The sequence below is a fragment of the Cyprinus carpio genome, unplaced genomic scaffold (genome assembly GCF_018340385.1).
Source record: "Cyprinus carpio isolate SPL01 unplaced genomic scaffold, ASM1834038v1 S000006763, whole genome shotgun sequence".
NCBI classification, from domain to species: Eukaryota; Metazoa; Chordata; class Actinopteri; order Cypriniformes; family Cyprinidae; genus Cyprinus; species Cyprinus carpio.
In genome coordinates this window covers 27,680-44,821 of record NW_024879360.1, presented here as the reverse complement: position 1 = coordinate 44,821, position 17,142 = coordinate 27,680, and the positions used below count along the sequence as shown (strand labels likewise).

General features: G+C 43.4%; 1 pseudogene; it reads left to right on the top strand.

Annotated features, from left to right (window-relative positions):
- The first annotated feature begins 14,740 nt into the window (after positions 1–14,740).
- Positions 14,741–15,580, top strand: LOC122144819 (annotated as a pseudogene).
- The last annotated feature ends 1,562 nt before the right edge of the window (positions 15,581–17,142 follow it).

The following is a 17,142-nucleotide window of genomic DNA, read 5'->3' as shown; positions in this document are numbered from 1 at the left end:
ATGTCCAAGTGCTATTTTGCAAACTCCTCACAATCTAATACATATATTTAACAATTAAGGGCCCCTGTTAAGTACACAGTATAAATTTACAATGTCAAACATGTTGTTATTCCTAAATAGATAAACAATAAAAACGTTGTATGAGACATGAACAGTTTAGAAGACACTGGACAATACATTTTCTTTGTCCTCGACATTGAACCGTTGTCATAATGGACAAGAGTTTGTTAGATTTGCGTAAATAAATTACCACCTTAGGCATGGAGTAACAGTATAACATTAAATCAGCCTTTGACCTTTTGCACTAAGACGATGAGGTTAAAGAGCAGCTCAAGTTAAATATTTGTGTTGATCTAGAAAGTGAGGACTGATAAATGTTATCTGTACAACTGTACTGCATGTGTCAACAGAAAAACTTTTCTGAAGCAGAAAAGGAAAAAAGCACCAGGCCCAGATTATGTTACATCAGTCTGTCTGAAATCCTGTGCTGACCAACTGGCCCCCATCTTCACACAGATCTTCAACAGATCACTGGAACTGTGCAAAGTCTCTTCATGCTTCAAATGCTCCACCATCATCCCCATACTAAAAAAATCCAAAATTACAGGACTAAATGACTACAGGCCTGTGGCTCTGCGTCTGTGGTCATGAAGTCGTTTGAAAAACTGGTGCTGGCCCACCTGAAGGACATTACTGGACCCTTACTGGATCTCTTCAGTTTGCCTACAGAGCAAACAGGTCTGTGGACGATGCAGTAATCATTGGACTGCATTATGTTCTGCAACATCTAGACAGACCAGGGACTTATGTGAGGATCCTGTTTGTGGACTTCAGCTCGGCCTTTAACACTAACATCCCAAACCTTCTCCTGCCCAAACTAACTCAGCAACCGTGCCCACCTCTGTCTGTCAGTGGATCAACAGCTTCCTGACAGACAGGCAGCAGCTAGTGAGGCTGGGAAAATACACATCCAGCATCTGTATAATCAGCACTGGAACTCTTCAGGGCTGCGCTCACCAACGACGGCACATCTAATGACCCCTCTGTCAAGCTCCTGATGTTTGCAAATGACACCACAATCATCAGCCTCATTCAGGACGGTGACGAGTCTGCTTACAGACAGGAGGTTAAAGAGCTGGCTGTCTGGTGCAGTCTCAACAACTTTGAGCTCAACACACTCAAAACAGTGGAGATGATAATGGACTTCAGGAGAAACCCCCCTGCTCTCCCACCACTCACCATCATGAACAGGACTGTGACTGCAGTGGAGTCATTCAGTTTCCTGGGCACCACAATCTCTCAGGACCTGAAGTGGGACATTCACATTGACTCCATTGTCCTGCAGAGGTTGTACTTCCTTTGCCAGCTGTGGAAATTTAACCTACCACCAGAGCTGCTGAAACAGTTCTACTCCGCCATCAGCTACCAAATCTGACCTCAGAAGACTACAGAGGGTAGTCCAGACTGCTGAGCGAATCATCGGTAAAACCCTCCATTCTGTTCAAGAACTGTACTTATCCAGTGTGAGCAAAAGGGCTGGCAAAATCACTCTGGACCCCTCACATCCAGCTCTTTGAACTGTTGCCATCTGGTCGATGCTACAGAGCTCTGAGCACCAGAACGACCAGACACAGGAACAGTTTCTTTCCCCAGGCAATCCATCTAATAAACACTTGACAATAACTGTGGAACACACAACACTATTTATACACACATACACTTATTTATTTAACACACATACTTAGTCTACGCTTCAAATTTGCACATAATATACCTGTACATACAAAACTGCCTATTGTAATATACCTGCACATACAATTGTCAGTTTGTATATTGTTATTCCTTACCTACTTATTTGTATTTTTTATTCTTTTGTTATGTGTTTTTGTTCTGTCTATATATATGGCATAAAGGTGTATAGGCTTAGATTAAAAAATTATCACTAGTAGTGATTATGCCACCCCTGGCTGAACACCTGGGGAAATACCAATCAATAAAAAGGTACGCAAGCTCGTTCACTCCCACAAAATCCCCTGAACCATGAGGCATGGATACGTATCAAATGAAGCTTTATTAATTTATAAATAAAACAGAGACCATGGTGATAGCAAACAGTAAAATGACGACAACCGACACAAAGCCACAACAATAAAGAAAAGCAATCAATCAGTTAGATTAAATAAAAATGTACTAACTTAGCCGGGGTGCCCCAGAAAGTGGGCAGGCTAAGCATTGATCATCAAAACCGCCCACAATAACCGAGCCCCTCTGTGAATGAAATCTCACAAGCACCCACACACACTCTAGTGAAATTACATGGCAAGGAACCTACACCCCACACTTTGGACAAAACAATGTGAGGGATTCTCCACAACAGATAGCCCATCCATTGTGGATCACCCCGCTCCTAAAAGGGATCTAAATAATTTTACATACCCTTCACTGGACTTTGTCAAATTTCAGGTAAACCAATCCCTTATACTGATCAGTGACCGGGAAGAGAACATGTCGTTCAAAAGTGCCACAAACTCATTCATATTCTGTGCCCACACTAATAAAAATATGTTACCTACCAAAGAGAAGAGCAGTCGTTACTCCTGTCACTCACATGTATATGTAGTAATTTTCTTTCTAAACAGGCAATTTAACCGCATCGCTGGGGAAACCAACCCTCTTAAGCAGTAATATAAACTCCCACTGACCAACACCAGCTCCACAGAACACTTATTAAACCCACGATACACATGCTAACCATGAACTAAATGCCAAACACACATACCTCAGACTCAGAGCGGCGGGATTCCAGAAGTGACAGTGACAGTTCATGACACGATAACGTGGCATACCTCTATTCTGGAGGATGCCCTTTATATACACAGTGGCATTGCTCAATTAACTTCCTAAGGTGTAAATTTCCCGCAAACCGGTATTTACCACAATATACCCCCTCCACTTTTGCATCGCCGACCTGACGATGCACAACCCCATCATCTCAATTCCAGTGTCTAAAAACAACCCTTGATGTACGAGGAAGGTGATGAAGATTAGAGTGGTGCCTGCCATTACTCCTGTTAATCTTTACTGTTTCTCCCACTTCCAGCTGCCTACCCACCCCCAAGACAGATACTGGAGCAGGACAACTGTCTACCACCTCTGATTCAGCAGAAACACCTACGGGCCCTGAAGTAGCCAGATCTAACAATCCCCCTGGTGACTGAGCTCTATTGTATACGGGCAAGCTAGATATTACACACTCTCTACTCGACGCAGTGGGACTTCCAGCTATCATCCGTACTAAATCCACATCCTCTTCCTGCAAAGGCAGTTCTGGGCACTCTAACCGCTGCTCTAGAAATACCCCCACAGGAGCATCTCCCTGAACTCGCCCTTTAAGTAGGGAACAATATACATTTCTTACCTTCCTCAAATCATCCCTCGGAGTGATGGAGTAAACCCCACCCTCTTCCTGAGGGGCCCGCACCACCTGATACTTGATTGAGCTCCACATATCCTGAATCTTATGTCGGCCCTTATGGCCATGTTCTTGAAGGTACACAAACTGTCCCTCTACCAAAGGTGCATCTCACGCCTGCTGATAATGTTTCATCTTGGGCCGCTTGGCCGCCATTTGTAAACACTCCCGGGCACCTTCAAATGCCACTTGTAACCTGGCTTGGTGCTCCCGGATCCATTTGTGTACACTACCAGCCACTGGTTCCTGTACCCTACCCAACAGGAAGTCCACAGGCAACCGCGGCTCCTGACCCAACATCAGAAAATGGGGCGACTCACCGGTGGCTTGATGGGGAGTTGTATTATAATAAAAGAGTACCTGGGGCAAACATGACACCCAGTCCCTCTTTCTGGATACCGGTAAAGTGCGTAGCAGATTATTCAGAGTCCGGTTAAAACGTTCGCATTGACAATTTCCTGCTGGATGGTAAGGGGTTGTGCGAGATTTCTCCACTCCGTACAAGCCACACAGTTGGTGAATGAGTGAAGACTCAAAGTTACCTACCTGATTCGAGTGTAAACAACCTGGAATACCAAACTTGTAGAACCATTCGTTGACCAAGGCCTGAGCAACCGTTTCAGCCCACCGGTTCCGAGTAGGAACACTGAGAGTATATTTACTAAAGACCTCAGTCATCACAAGCACGTTTTCCACACCTGAGCTAGAAGGCTTTAGCACCGTAAAATGGCCAGGATTTCATTTGGCCGTGAAGCCAAAAGATGCAAAAAGACAAAGCCAAAAGATTTAATGCAGCTGGTAATAGTAGCTGCAAGACCTCCTCTCCACCATCAGGACACTGGACCCTACGGTAAAGTATCCCATCTCGTTCCACCAAACGGTCCTGCTGCCAGAGTAACTTCAGTGCCTCCATAGACATCCGCTGCCATTCCTCCACCCTGGGAGGGGCCTTCCGCTTCCAAAATGGCAAAATCTCAGAGATGACTGGGTCTCCAGTCTGCAACAAACCAAACTCAACACCAGAAGCACCAGGCAAGTAGTAATCACTGATTGTTGTACCTCTACAACTGAACTGGCCTCCTCTGCTGGCTGCAACAATGCTGGTACTAATGTTCCGAGTGCTAGTCCACCCAGTAGTCCCTCTTCTGGAAAGTTCTGGTGGGAAAGGGCATCAGCGTTCTTATTACTTTTTCCAGACCTATACCGTATCTGGAAATTAAAAGTAGCCAACTGGGCAGCCCAACGCTGTTCAGTGGCCCCTAATTTTGACAGATGGCTCAGGGGATTGTTATCTGTGAAAACCACAGACACTGACTACCCAACAAGTACTCTCTAAATTTTTCAGTCATGGCCCACTTGAGTGCCAAAAACTCCAGCTTCACAGAGCTGTTATTAGATATGTTGCGCTCAGTGGGCCTTAGGGTGTACTCCGCTAGGCAATTTTCACCGTGCTCGAGCACGTTTGACCCCCAGAGCCCCATACCTCCCACTAGTATGATCTCTCCAAGACCCGCTCGGGTGCGGTTCGTTTAGCCGGCCCTGGCCCGGTTGGAAGGGTTGGGCCAGGGCACGGTTTAGTTGGGCCTGGGCGCAGTATGCATGCAGTGTGAGCACTAACCACGCCGGAGCACGGAACAGATATTATTTGTGTGCGCTACTGTCATCAGTACGACCGCAAACATGTTGTATTACTACTACTACACTACACTTTTCAATAAATTGAATTCAGTCAAGTATATTTAGGTTTATAATGGCTCTGGTTCTTACCTTATTGATGAACAGGAATTGTAGTTTGCAAGTAAAGCTCTCGTAAAGCTGCAAATTATTTCATTAACCTCAGCTATCTCCGTAATCATTTTCTGATACATACAAGTGAAAATCAATGCACGGCATATATTATAAATTAATTATTATTAATTATTCTGCAGAATGTTAGTAAAAGTGGTATTCTCCATTATCTCATACATGACATAAGCGTGCTCCGGGACATAAAGTTTAGTGCAAGTGTGAGTGCAGTCCAGCGGGGGAGTGGGGAGGAGGGTTAATCACGCTCTGGCTAGGTTCAAGACAACTGTGCCTAGTGTGAGTACACCCTTAGATTGCGACTAGCATATGAAATAGGGCATACTTTCTCTTCCTGTTCTTGGGAAAGGACTGCTCCCAAACCACCATGGCTAGCATCCACTTCCAGGATGAAAGGTTGGAAAAAGTCACTGTATGCAAGACCCAGGGCAGTGGTAAGCTTAGCCTTTAACTCCTCAAAGCTCTGCTGGCATGGTTCGCTCCAGGCCACCAAAAATCCTAACCCAGCTTGCTTCTTAGTCCTAACCCTAGTACTAGAAAACTCTGCCACTAACCAAAGCAGAGGGGCTGCAATCCTGGCAAACCCCTCCACAAACCGGCGGTAATAGCTAGCAAAGCCAAGAAAGGAACGGCTTTCTCGCTTAGGAGATGCAGGAACGCAGCTCGGTAACATTATTTGGACGTTGTCACTTAACCACCACCTGGACTTTACTAGGGTCTGTAGCCACACCCTTAGAGGAAATCACATGGCCCACGTACCTCACCTCAGACTGAAGAAACACACACTTCTCCAGCTTGGCTTTAGGCCCTGACGCTCCAGTCGTCCCAAGACAACCTCCAACCTTTCCAAGTGCTGCTCAACAGAAGAAGAAAACACCACAATGTCATCCAAATACAACAATAATGACTGACACTGTTGATCACGAAATAGATGTTGCATGAGCCTCTGGAAAGTGCTGGGGGCATTGCAGAGCCCAAACAGCATTCTATTCCACTTGAATAGGCCGAATGGGGTGCAAAAAGCAGTCTTATACTTATCCCCCTCCTTAACAGGAACCTGGTTATACCCACTGGTTAAATCCAAAGTAAAGGAAAAGCATCCCTCCTCGTTTTGGTGTTCAATTGGCGGTAATCTACACATATGTGTAGACTCCCATCTTTTTTTCTTCACAAGCACGATTGGAGAAACAAGGACTACAACTTTCTCGGATCACTTGGGTCTCTAATAACTGGTTAATGTGTGCCTGTACTGCTTCATAATCAGATGGGGGTACACACCGATACCGCTGCTGAACAGAAGCGTCATTGAGTAAAGGAATGTCATGAGAGATCAAAATCAGTGCATTCTAAATCTCCTTCAAAAGTAGAAAACACAGACTGAAACTTCCAAAGGAGATCCTTAACCTTACTCTGATCTCCTGCAGACAGAAGGGATAGATCCACTGCATCCAACTAGGGCTGGGCAATATCTAACGATATGATCATGCGCATCTAGTCAGTAAATCTGGTTCCGTGATTACCGCTAAATCGTCATCACCTGCTTTTAAATGGAGCAGCATTTATTGGCAGAGCCATAGATCACTGACAAGCTACGCAATATCGCGTTCATTATCCCAGATGAATCGCCTTCGATAAAGAACGTGATATTGCATAGCTTGTCAGTGATCTACGGCTCTGTCTATTAAATGCTGCTCCATTTAAAAGCAGGTGATGGCGATTTAGCGGTAATCATGGAACCGGCTTTACTGACTAGATGCGCATGATCATATCATTAGATATATCGCCCAGCCCTGCATCCAACTGACCCTGTACAGACGACACACCGGTCTGGGAAGAGACCGAACAAACAGTCCCAGACTTAACCTCAAAGACACCAGGAGGTATACTAACAACCCATATGCTAGTCACTGAGCCTACGACACAACAAGGGAACAACAGCATGTCAGTCGTCCCTACATTAACAACAGGTACATAGACTGTACTCCTGATCACTTGGACTAAAGCAGGGGAGATTAAGAGCCTCATTGGGAACCCACTTTCGGGACACTCAAGAAGGACTATGCCACCCCGAGTAACATTCTGAACAGGTGGCCGCTACCAATTTGATAGTGCCCCCTATCAACAGGAGACTGAATGCTCACCTGGTGGCAATGTTGCAATGTCTGAAAGACTACCTTAGGTACAGACAACGCTGGTGGAGACTCGAAGAGTAAAGGCCCGTGCTCCCCGAAAAGTTCCTGGTAGCAATGGCCTAATACATTCATCCCCAATACACCTGGTGCTTGGGCACCAATACCACCAGAAGGATCCCGGACTACCAAAACACCACATTTTGGAAAAAACTTCCCACATAGCTCAATGTCTAACTCCATATATTCTATATAAGGGATGGACAATTCATTAGCAGCCCTAAGCTGCAACCATTGACAAGTCTTAACCTGTTAACCTGCAACCCGACACTGGCGTCCTTAACTTCCCTTGTTTGCACTTGTCAGTATTTACAAATAGATTAAATGAAATGGGACAAATTTAATCTTGACAAACTATATATCATTATAAAGATCTAAGCCTCAAGCATCGACGACTCACTGTTTTTCAATGGAAAGCTTATAAAGAATGTATTTGCTAGATTTGTGTAAGCAGTACACATCAAAACATGAAGAATGAAAATGCAGTACACACCAGATTCATCATAATAACGAGTCATAAACACATCCACAGCTGTAAATCCCGGTTTAGTTAGAAAGGTAAGGGTCCACTGAATGAAATCTCATGGAAAATTAATGTTGTAATATGGATGATAATTCCTTTGTTTACGTTTCAGTTCTTCAGGGACAGAATTGTTTGTGTCCGTTATGGAATAACTCACGCTCAGAAACTGCGTCTTGGTAGTAAAAAAAAGGGCATGGTTTTGTAGCATACAGTGTAACAAACGGAATGAGACAATCCACCAAAAAAAAGTGTTTATTTGAATTCTGGCGCTCTCTCATGACGCGCGCTCTGACACACCTGTCATCTGATGGAGGCGGAACTTAGCGATCGCCTTTTTCTTAATTTTTCATATATGTGTGAGTGTGTTTTATGTTGAATGTGCCCGTATCTGCATGATTACCATCTGTTTGAGTGCAAATCAGCTCGCTATTACTGTGTAATCATGGCTATCAATGTGAATGCCATCTATATGAATAGAGTGTGATTTATTGACTTTATGGCGCATTTATATGATTACCATCTCTATAACTGGCCATCAGCACATCAGCATGTAAATAAATCACTTATATTAATTTTTCTAGTGCTCAATAATCACTTATATGATGTCTAAGTTTCTGTCTATTGTTTTATAATTGAAAAAAAATATGCAGTGGTATGTTTAATGACTAAAATAGTTTGTAGAACCCTTCAATACAGGTGGTAAATATTATTTTTGTAATATTTGGGGGGGGGGAGGGGGGGGGGGGACTAGACATAGTCTCAGAAAAATGGTTGCAGGAATCTCATTTTTCATTGTATCTCCTTCAGATTTGAAATAGAAACTCATGAGATTTTCTTTCAACCCATTACTTTTCTATATTGCTCCAGGACTGATTTCATGTATTTTTATATCAAATAAAAAAAATTCAGTTTGGTAAAATCTTTTTCAAGGCACTGTCTATAACTTTTTTTTTTTTGTCAACAATTGTTTTTATTAAGCAGACATTTCAGTACAATATAAAATATGACACACCAATCTAGACTGCCGTCATATCCTCCACCCACCAACTCACCAGGCAGACCCACACTGTGCCGAGAAAAACAAGACACTGCAGTGGAGAAAAGTACAAAGTGCAATACTCTATCACAAAATAAATAAAAAATATACACAAATTCAAAATAAATTATACATCAAAAGAAGATACAAAAGCTTTAACAATGTCAAGGTCCAGTCCAGTCATAGCAGTCCAGGTTTTCAAAGTTTTTGTCTTTGCTCCATGAATACGAGCTGTAGATAGTTCCATAGAAACAATGTCAAGCAAAGATAAGCCCCATACACGTCTGGTCATTGAAAGGGGAGGAACCCAGCGACTGACTAACATTTTTTTGCAGCAGCAATAAGAGCAGCTAAAAGTAGGTTTCTCTGTTGCGGAGATAGAGACAATATTGAATAATTATTTAAAAAGAAAAGATCTGGAGTCAAACCACATCCTTTTCTAATAGGAATGATATATCATGAGCAAGCTAAGAACAGAAAGAAGAAAGTGCAGAGAATTCCCCCAAAAAAAAAAAAAAAATGTAAATATGTACAGAGTGCCCCCTGTGGACATAAATTGCAACTCGAGGAAGGTGACATGCATATAGAAGCGTTTTAAAGGGGACAGATAGAGTCTATGTAATAATTTCCAATGGATCATCTGATGATTTGGATTTTTTGAGGATGATATGACTGTCTCCCAAATTTGATCAGAAAATACAGTTTGTAAGTCACCACTGATATCCTTAGACCAGATAGTTGTTATGGATAATGGTTTGTATGATCGTTTGAGGAGAAAAGAGTAAACAATTTAAGCAGAAATAACAGAATTATCAGTGGGGAGAATAACTTTTCGCAAGGGATGTACAGGCAGTTGTGCATCCCAGGGAACCCCATATGCGCGAAGCGCTGACCTGATGCGAAGATACATGAAAAAGGAGTTTCCTGGTAGATTAAAAAGAGCCTTGATATCTTGAAATGATTTAAGGCCTTTGTCATCATAAATGCCACCAATGGAATTTACTTTACATTTAATCGATTGTGGACAGTAAAATTGGTTTTTACCTGATAAAAAAATATTATTATGGGACAAGGGTGAATGACGATGCCACCTCAAGTTTGGCTCTATCTTCCTGGTCACCATTCTCCAAGTGGAAATAAAATGTTTTATGATAGGGGCAAAACAAAGTTTACATTGTCTGAGTGAGACACCAGCAAAAACCAAATGTTCTATACTGTGTGGAGAAACAAGAGATTCTTCAATAGCCCACCATGAGGTTGACACATTTGGTTTAAACCAGGCTGACAGTGCAAGAAGAGTAAATGAGTCAGCGTATAATTTCAAAAATTTGGAAATGACCATCTGATCTGTTACGCTGTAAATTAGATAATTTAATTATTATTATAACGTTTACCATTCCAAATATATTGAGAGATTACTGAATCAAGTTTTTTTTTTTCAATAGCCAGCAGGTTGGGGTAGAGGAATCATAGAGGAATAGAAATTAATGCAAGGAAGGATGTTAATTTTGACAATAGATATTCTTGCATGGAAAGAAGTAGGAAGATGTTTCCAATTTGCCAGATCTAAGGTTACTTTAGCCAAGTTTTTGTTCAATTTTTTTGAGACAATATCCTGCAAGGACGAATAAATATCTATACCTAAGTATGTGAAAGAATGCACCACTGGAATAAAACCAGAAAATGTTGCAGATTAATTTGTCCAATTAATTTTGTACCCTCATAAATTACTAAACTGATTAAATAAATTTAAAACATGGGGAACTGATAGAACTGGATTATCTAAAAATAGCAATATGTCATCTGCAAATAAAGATATGTAATGTAAAATGTTCTTAACAGAAATAGGAAGTATAAGTTCTGACTGACGTACCCAGACAGCAAGCAGTTTCGGGCCAGATGTGGGCCGGATCTGGGCCGAAACTGCTTGCTGTCTGGAGTACAGCTTGAGCAAGAGGTTCTAGAGATAAAGCAAACAGTAAAGGTGAAAGAGGACAACCCTGGCGGGTGCCTCTTCCAATTGGAAATGATTGTGAACTAATCTGGCCAGTAAGAATGATGGCTGAAGGATAAGCATAGAGGATTTTAATCATATTTATAAAGACAGAGTTAAAACCCAGGTGATCAAGCACTGCCCACAAATAGTTCCACTCCAAATGGTCAAATGCCTTCTAGACGACAGGCTAAAACTTTTGCATAAATTTTAATATCTGTACCAATTAGAGAAAGTGGGCGGTAACTAGAACATAAAGTAGGGTCTTTATCTTTTTTTAATAGGAGAGATATAATGGCCATGTTCATATTTTGTGAAAAGCATCCTTGATCAATCGAATACTGCATCATATCTAGCATAAGTGGCCCCAAATCGGACCAAAATGTCAAGTAGAACTCAACTGGTATGCCATCTAGGCCTGGGGATTTCCCCTTGCTCATAACGTTAATCGATGATTCTAATTCAATAAGTGATAAAGGCCTAGCTAAAGACTCAGAGTCTGATTCTGCCAGATGTGGAAGATTAAGCGTAGATAAAAAAGAAGTGTAAGATGTAGGTTCACAATTAGAGTTGGAATTATATAGATCACAACAGAAGGAACGAAAAGTGTCATTTATGCTCTTCTGGTCATTCATAACCTCAACGATTTATGATTTCACCGCTGTAATATTAGCAAATTTTTCACTATTACGTAGTCTTAGAGCCAGTAAATGGCTCGGTCTGCTACCTTGAAAATAATAGTTTTGTCTGGATCTTTGAATAAGAAATGTGGCTCTCTCTCTATACAATAAATTAAGTTCTTTCCTAACAGTTTCCATTTTAGTTGCCGTACGATCAGGAAAAAGTGTGTTGGTTTGCCTGTTCTAATGATCGGAGATTGGATTGTAAGTCAGAAATTTTCTTACAATAAATTTTCTGGCGAAAGGAAGCAAATGATATTGAAAAATTCCTTATAAAGCCCTTTGTCGCCTCCCACAATATCCGTGAGTCATCCACTGAGCCTTTATTAACATAGGTGGAGAGCACTCAGCAAACAATAGTAAGAGGTATATATACAGCAGTCTCACCTCAATTCATTTGACAGTCTCGCAGCAGTTTAGTAGCTTCTTAGGTCTCAGCTCTGCTACCATGTCTCAACGACTAAGCTCTTCATCCGATGAGGAAGTAAACATCACCAGGGATGCACCTTCGCATTCCGCCGGTCCCACGACCATCCCTCCTACGCCGGACGTCGCACCTGAGCCCCAGGCTTAGCAGCACAGGCCCAAGCATATCAACAATTCTATCCACCAGGTTATAACCCCGCCCACTTCTAGTGGCCTGCAGCTCCAGTAGCCCAAACAACCGCAGGCCCACCTCCGCTTGCAGCTCAAGCCCACACTTCATCCTATAATCCTTCCTTTTCTTCATATCCTCCAACTAACTTTCCTTTTCAAGCCACAGCAGGTCATCTAAGCATGAGGCCGCCGCCGACATTCGCAGCCCTTCCCAGCTCTCTCATACAAACTAAATCACCATATTCTCTCTTCACAGCAACTCCGATGCGGTTCCGTCCAGCGCAGTCGCCATGGAACCACCACCAGTATCCACACACAGATCCTCTCAGGTGCGGATGTAGAGCTTTCCTCTCTTCTCCCTCTACTCCCAGCAGTGGAACCAGACCGCCAAATAGATTGCAGTGATTTCTGTTACCCTGAAAAACACAAGCACTAACTTATCTCGTGTTCTTTCATTTTCTGAATTTTTAATTGCTTTTTTCCCGTTTCACTGAAATCATCTGTTCAGCTTTCCCCTCACAGGTGGCGGGAACTGAACGATTATCAAGCAATCATAGCTGAGCTTGCGCTGTCCTATGGGGGTGGGCACTTCTACACGTACCATAAACTTTTTGCAGCCAAAAGTGCAGTGCGAGTCGCACAGTGGAATCAGCGCACATACTGGGGCACACTCGACTCAGAGTGTTTTTAGGTTGCAAAAACATTACTTGAGCAGTTTGCAGGTCACTGGCGCACTCAACTGCATAGTGCCTGCAGGTTAACCCTTCCTCTCTTGCCTACGCGGGAACAAACACTGCTAAATCCACCAGCTACGTGCCTCGGGCAGCAACCACCAATGCAAACCAGGACTCCCCTTTCGACAAAAGCAGACAGCCCTGTAATCATTTTAACAATGGTAAATGTAACAGAGCGCGCTGCCGGTTTATGCACATCTGTAGCTTCTGTGGCGGCGCTCATGCCCGCATCGTATGTCCAGTTTACAAATCTGTGAATAAAAAAAAAAAAATTCTTATTTGGCGACTACTGTAAATATTTTGCGCATGCACTTCGAACTAGCTCATCACCCGGATGCTGAATTTATTCATTATCTGCTGTCAGGCCTAAAAGATGGCTTTAAACCTGGCTTAGAATGGCCGTTCTCCCAAAACATCACATGTAATAATCTTCAATCCGCCCTCATAGAACCTGGAGTTGTAAACAAACTGATCAAAAAAGAAGTTGAGTCAAGCTTCATGATCGGCCCGTTTGACCATCCTCCATTTGATCTGTTTTGTATTAGCCCCATTGAAGTGGCTACAAGAAAATTCTCGGGTAAAAAATGCCTAATAATCGACCTGTCAGCCCCGCACAATTCCCCATTCCCAAGCATAAACAGCTTGATCCCTCTCAATGAATTTTCACTTAAATACCACGACATAGATCAGGCTATCGACATAATCAAAATCGCAGGTCGGGGTGCTTGGCTTGCAAAAATTGACGTTACATCTGCTTTCAAAGTAGTGCCCATCCATCCAGATTCATGGCACCTATTTGGAGTTTGCTGGCTCGGGAAATATTATTTTGTGCGTTTAACTTTCAGATGCAAAAGCAGCCATAAAATTTTCAACATGCTATCAGAAGCCGTCTGCTGGATTTTGGCGAACAACTACCCCATTCCCCACCTCATTCAAATGCTAGACGATTTTTTAATAATCTTGCCTCCCAATACCATCCCAGCCATGCACATCTTCACAGTCCAAAACATTTTTTCTGAGCTAGGAATTCCTATCCCAGAGGAAAAAACCATGGGCCCTGCAACATCCATTGAGTTCCTAGGAATTCCAAGCATCCCTGCCCAAAGAGAAAATTGACCGAATAATTCTCGTCTCTTCTATTCTCCTTGAAAAATCTAATTGTTCAAAACGCGAACTCCTATCCCTGCTCGGACATTTAAACTTCGTAATGTGCATCATCCCTTCATATCACATCTCCTCTCACTCACGTCCTCCGTTAGAGGACCTCATTTCCATAACTCAAGCATGTTGCGAGGAACTCAGGCTATGGTTAACATTTCTAAACCAGTGGAATGGCCTATCCTTTTTCTATAACAACTTGGTTTCATCCCCGACCCATATCCAACTGTACACAGACGCCGCCCCCTCCATCGATTTTGGGGGATTTTTTCAAGGTCGTTGGTTCGTGGCTCCATGGCCACCGCAGCTCCAGGACATATCTCAATCCTCAGCTCTATTCAAACTTTACCCTCTTGTAGTAGCAGCTTTTCTGTGGGGGAAAGAATGGGCTGCTAGTAGCATTTTAGTGCATTGCATTAACAAAGGCCATTCCCATTCACCTGCTCTGATGCCACTGTTAAGGTGTCTCACCTGGATTTCAGCTTGCGACCAATTCATCATAATTGCTAAACACATCCCTGGGTCAGAAAACCAAATCGCTGACTCCCTGTCTCGTTTTCTGTTTCAGAAATTCAGGACGCTGGCTCCAGAGGCCGATCAATTCCCAGTCACCTCTTTTATTTCCTTAATAGCATTCAAGTCGGGTCCATCAAAGGTTCCTTGAGCGGCATCCAGTTTTTCCATAAATTGATGTACGGCACTCCTTCCCCTGAGATAAACAACTCACAAACCTCCCTCCTGATCAAAGGAATTCAAAGATCCCAGCCCACCCGTCCCGACACTAGACAACCCATAATGCTAGACATTCTCACCAAATGTATTCACGCCCTCCGCACAGGCTACCAGCCCATCAGTACCGCTCACACACTCGACGCTATGTTTATCCTAGCCTTTTTTGGTTTTCTCAGATTCTCGGAACTCGCCATCACTTCCAAATTCGACCCAAAAATCCACCCCACCATCTCAGACTTATCAGTACTAGATGGTGAATAAATTTCATATTTGACCGACCAAACCAAAAAAGGTAATTTCATCTACATTTTTAATCTCTCCTCGCCAGTCCAACCATACCATTCAATTCTGGCATATTCGCAATGGAGAAGCTCTCAGGCTAAATCTCCTCTGGAACCCCTATTCATAGATGAATCCAAAAAACCTGTGACACGATTTTGGTTCCAGAAACACCTCAAATTTGTTCTCCAACAGTCAGACATTCCAGTAAAGAATTTTTCAAGTCACTCATTTCGTATTGGGGCAGCAACTTCAGCAGCCCAAAAAGGCCTCTCCCAACAGCAGATCCAAGCCCTTGGGAGATGGTCCTCAGATGTTTTCCATAGCTATATCAGGACCAACCGATTCCACATTAAAAAAGCTCACCAAACCATTATTGAATAAAGAAAAAAAAAAGCGAGCATTTGGTCTCGCAGCGAGAACTTTCCCAGTGGAGCACTTACGTTTTCTCTTTCATCCAGTAAGCATCTGGTCCCACAGCGGACGCAGTGTGAAAAAATCTCCCGGTCAAGCTCTCATTTTCCTCTTTCCTATTTTCTCTTTTTGTCCAACGAACATTTGGTCTCACAGCGGATGCAGAAAGAACCTTCCCGGTAGAGCACTTACGTTTTCTCTTTCGTCCAGTGAGCATTTGGTCTCACAGCGGACGCAGTGTGAGAAAATCTCCCGGTCAAGCTCTCATTTTCCTCTTTCCTGTCCAGCGAGCATTTGGTCTCACAGTGGACGCAGCGAGAACTTTCCCGGTAGAGCCCTTACGTTTTCTTTTTCGTCCAGCGAGCATGTGGTTGTCACAATGATTGAGTCACGAGATCCAAGTGCGAGGTAAAAATGGTTTATTTGTAGCTCAGATAGCCAGCAATGAGAACGTAGGAAGATGATGGCATAACCCCAGATGAATCACGTCTCAGGCCACTCAAGCAGCAGTAACTCAAACCCAGCGCAGGAATCCCAGGTGGGCGAGGAATAAGGTCCAGAGAATACCAGCTGGAGGTACAGGAACACAACTTAGACAAGAGAGACAGACAAGAAATCAACGAACCAACAACACGAACAGGATGCCAGCCAAACTTAAAGGAAGAGCAAATGAGTTGCAGCTGGTGCTCATCCCGCAGCTGCTGCTAGTTAACAGACACACACAATCAGACAGAGATGCAAGATGAACATACTGATCCATGAACCATGACATTAGTCTCACAGCGGACGCAGTGTGAGAAAATCTCCTGGTCAAGCTCTCATTTTCCTCTTTCCTGTTTTCTCTTTCTGTCCAGTAAGCTTTTGGTCTCACAGCAGACACAGCGAGAACTTTCCCGGTAGAGCACTTACATTTTCTCTTTCGTCCAGCGAGCATTTGATCTCACAGCGGATGCAGTGTGAGAAAATCTCCTGGTCAAGCTCTCATTTTCCTCTTTCCTGTTTTCTCTTTCTGTCCAGCGAGCTTTTTGGTCTCATAGCAGACGCAGCAAGAACTTTCCCGGTAGAGCACTTACTTTTTCTCTTTCGTCCAGTGAGCATTTGGTCTCACAGCAGTTGCAGTGTGAGAAAATCTCCTGGTCAAGCTCTCATTTTCCTCTTTCCTGTTTTCTCTTTCGTCCAGCGAGCATTAAGTCTCACAGCAGAAGCAGTGTGAGAAAATCTCCTGGTCAAGGTCTCATTTTCCTCTTTCCTGTTTTCTCTTTCTATCCAGCGAGCATTGGTCTCACAGTGGAGAAGGTGCAAACTCACCTGATCGGTCACTCCAAATTACAACTGCTCCCCGTTGCAGGCCAGCAGGGCCCGTCAGTCCAGGTATAGTGAGCTGCCATCACGGGCCCCCTGGCCTAACATCCAGACCCTTTCTCGAGATGCCAGCCCGCCAAACTTGGCATTCATTTGGAGGGGTCTTTAGTTCGGCGGCTGTCCTCTGCTCTTTAGCTTTTTGAGGGGAGTACTCTGGGTTCGGGCCGAAC